We start from the raw sequence: 4,480 nt of genomic DNA on the forward strand, positions 1-4,480 counted from the left end.
TATATATCTATCTATATATATATATATCTATCTATATATCTATATATCTATATATATATATATATATAGATATAGATATAGATATTTATATTTATTTTCTATTGGTATCCATGGAATGAGGTGAATCAACAGGCGACATTAGGTTTGGTGGGAGCCTGTGAGAAGCACGTGTTGACAGTATTACTGATGATAGTTTTGCAGTCATGGAATAGACTCAGTTATAAGGCAAACCTTGTTTTTTGGATGCCCCCCCTGAACAGCACCAAATCTTTGGCATGGAATCATGGAGACTGCTTTATGTCGACATGATAGCCTCATGCAGTGGCCTCAGATTAAATTAGCTGTACTCTCACCTAAACTGGATTTATTTTTTCTCTAGGCTGCAGGGTTTCAACCAGGCTGGTGATACAATAACTCAGCTGATCTGAGATCATGTATAGCTGTGTCAGGAGATGAGTAGCTTATACGGGTTTGTACACATTCATCCCATACCGCTTGTTTTTTTTGAACAACTTCCATTTTTGTTCATTAGTGTCGCAGTGTCAGCAGGCTTCAGAAATTAAACATTAAGTAATAAGTAGTAAGTTCTTGACATAGTTAGCCAAAAGTCTGCCATTAAGTGCCGTCAGGCCCCCCTATACTGTAGTTTGTGTGGTGTCGCCCTTTATCAACAGCTAACTGATCATGTATTATAAGAAGTTGATAATAAATCACTGATTTCACCCTTTAGTGCAGATTATCCATATATTTGCCTCTACCTGTCATTTTCTTGCAGAGGAAAAACACTGTGCCAACGCAAAGCAAAACTCAGTTCCAGTAGCAGTTTTTAAAAGTGTTTAATTGGATTAACGGTCAAAATGGTAAACTTGTTTTGATTTGTTCATCTTGTGATATTTAGGATCAGGAATACAGACCACTACTGCCGGGCTACCATGTTTCCATGCATCTTGGCCAAGTGGCTGTAGGCTGTTTCTGTGCTGTGTTCAAGTGCAACTTTAAACAAAAAACGTGAGTTGACGAACCTTATCACCCAACAGAACAATTATTGGACGATCCTGAATTTATGTTCAGCAACATCCTTCTAATTGTTGCTTTCTGCAATATCTGAGCACTAACTAGTATGTTGTGATTGGAGTGAGACTGTGGTTATCTTTAATAAATGAGCTAAAGTCAGTTGCAGGTCTGTTACGGGACGCCATTTCTAGCCTCCTGTATCAGAGTCAGACACATGCCCATCCATTATTCTTACCTCCATACACTTACTATTTGAGTACCTGCATAAAGGACACACTACTTTCTACATTGGCATTTGACTTAAATTGCAATGTGCATAATCCTCCAGTAGCTTTTTTTGCAGTCACATGAAATTCAGATGGAGGGCAGGAAGTGACAGCAGAATGGTTGAGATGGAGTTCGTGCTGTACTCGTTTAAATGATATTTTTGAGAAAGGTACCAACAGAATCACAACGTGTTTGAAGTGATTCAGGATTTTTCAACTGAATTTAAAGACTTGCCCTTTCTGTTGGGGAACTGAATTCATTATGTGGCTCTCTTCAAAGCCACCAGACTCCTTTAGAAAAATTAACTTTTGGAAGAACAACTTTTGGTACTTGATAAAAGCTCCTCGTCGCTTATGCCAGTGGTTCAACCTTTTTCCTTAAGGGACCCTTTTCTATCATAAACTGATAACCCCTCACTAAGTAACATATTTTATGGATATTTCATNNACAATGAACCCAAACAGTGAACTAAGTAACTGCAGGAAGTTTGTGGGTTTTTTTTATACAATTCTCTGTCTGTGTTCTGTATATTTTAATATAATTTTTAACAATTATACAGACTTAATAGGCTTCTCTTTTTTTGGACAAATTCTGTGTTTTCTTGTCCCTGATGCTTGGCCATTGTTCTGTGAGACAATTTACATTTACATTTCCTCACAGAAGTGAGCCTACTGTTTATACTTTTCTTCACTTCACTTCTTACACCCCTCAAAATCTAAAAGGCCTTACAACCCCCCATGAAGCTTTGGCGACCCCCACTGGGGGCCCAGACCCCGAACGGGGGAACCACTGGCTTACGCAAAAAAGACATTTTGAGAGCTTGCAATAGCTCTTCCAGTATTAAAAAATCACTTCTTGCCTTCCATCTGGAGTTTGTACCACAGAAAAGCAAAGAGCTGTATGGACACAGTTAGTAGGGATACTGGACTGGAGTCGACACCAATGCCAAGGGAGCGCTGTATTTATACATTTTACAATTCTGCAAATTGTGTGTTTTAAAAAGAGGAAAGAAGTTGACACCTTGAAATGTCATTATTGGTATAAGCTGACTGATTATGACTCAATGCAAACTAAAAGTACCTTTGTTTTGGTTTTGTGATAAGATTATTTTATAACAGGAGAAGATTACAGACTGAATGTCATTTTAGTAAGAATCGTCATTTGAAATGCCAGTCTGTAATGCACATGAACATTTGACATTTTTCCTTAATTCCTCTGTTACTCAGTGCATAGCCAAATGGTTGACATAAAAGAAATCTGTGTACCCTATTTAAAGTTCAGTGTATGTTTTTACCAAATATATTCTTCCCGCTAACGCCCTATCTTATCTCTGCTATCATACCATCCACGGGTGTATCAGAAAACGCAAGTCATGATGGACAGGCCACTATTACTGTGAATTATATAGAGCAGGCCTACATTTTATATTTTTACCCCCAGTGGAACTTTATGTAAAGGTTGCAAGTTAGTATCTATTATATAGGTTGGTGTATGTTCTGTTGATTGTATGTTCTGTTAGTTGTTAAATGCAGCTGTCTCACGAAATTTGCATGTAACCTGTTATGATCTCCAGAAATGTCCTAGAAACTCACAGTGCTAACATTTTGTAAATAACTTTATTGGATGTCAGGTTTTTCTTACTTCAATTTTGCATTTCTTTCAGAAAACAGACAAGTAGGACTGTTAATAAATGAAATGGATGGGTGTTGTTCAAGTCCCAGCCCTTATTATTTTTTTTTATGTCACATGGCACATATAAAAACAGATCTTTTGGTGTACAATGTCATGGGATGTGGCTTCCTGATAGATTATTCGGCGACACCGCTTAGACACACAAGCCCTGTGTATGATGCGTCTCAATACATGGTCAAAGTGTATATGATCATTTACATTAGCCTCGTCCTCATTCCCTTCACTCATCTCTTCTCCTCAGCTCCTCACACTAATGATTTGAGGGAGATATCCGGGCAACAAATTAGGCAGAGCAACTTTAATCAACCACGAATGTTGCTGCAGAGACTTGAATGTAATGTACGGTGTGTGAACCGTACTCTGCCATTATGACGGTATTTCTTTCAACACATACGATCAATGAAATTATATAATATTTGGTGGTTAGTCCTGTTGAACAATAAAAGTAAAATTTGCTGTGTTTCTATATGCCATGGGTCCTCTGCAGCCAGTTAATTTATTGATTGTCAGACTGAGCTTTGACTTACCACTTCTACAGCAGGTCCGCTGTCAGTCAGTATGATACAACTTTGCGCAAAAAATGGATTAAAAAACATTTCTGAAAATATGCTGGCTGGTCCTGTGTACTTGTTGATCCATCGGTCAGTTCATTTACTCATTAAAGTGAGCTCAGGCACTGCTGTAGCAGATGCACATGCAGGGCAGCCAGGATCCTTCAACAGTCCACTGAACAGCTTGCTCTGTTGACAGCAGGGTGCAAACTACAGGGGTGTCAGGGGGAGCTAGGCTCCTCTTAATAAGACTCGAGCTCAAAACAGCATTGGTGAAATTTTGGGGGGTCTCTAAAATACTGACAATGTGCTATTTTTGCCATGCATTTCTTTCTGTATCTTTATCATCAACAAACAAAATGTAAAACTGTTAACAGTGATACCATGGGGTTAGCTGATGTGCTTTTTGTAATCTGAGAAGTGGTTGAAACTTGTGTCTGTGGATCCAGGTACTTTTAGGTCCAAGTACCTAATAATTAAAGCTGCAGTAGGTTGTAATCTGAAGAAGGTAAACCTGTTCTGATCCAGTGTACTAGTTTAGTCCAAGTACCTAATAATTAAAGCTGCATGCATAGCGTTTTTAGTATACATACCAGTTATGTTAAGGGCGCGTCAGCGCCACCCCACAATACACCGAATACCAACGTATACCTATCAAAGTCATATTCGCTTAAGATATATTTGAATCACCATATACTTATAATTGATAGTTATGTGTATGGATTATATATAGGTACTGATACCAGTAAGGAATCAGCACACATCACATCATAGTAGCACATATACATTATATTATACGAGAGCGTAGTATACCTATCTAGTATATGTGTCATATATAGTAATTATATATACCGTACTGTGTATCATAAGTATCCTATACTATACTATTATATATCGTGCTAATATAAGTATCACACCTATACATATACACTATTGATAGTATAAACTGACATACC

The sequence above is a fragment of the Morone saxatilis genome, unplaced genomic scaffold (assembly GCF_004916995.1).
Source record: "Morone saxatilis isolate NCDOM2014 unplaced genomic scaffold, NCSU_SB_2.0 Contig15, whole genome shotgun sequence".
Lineage (NCBI taxonomy): Eukaryota > Metazoa > Chordata > Actinopteri > Moronidae > Morone > Morone saxatilis.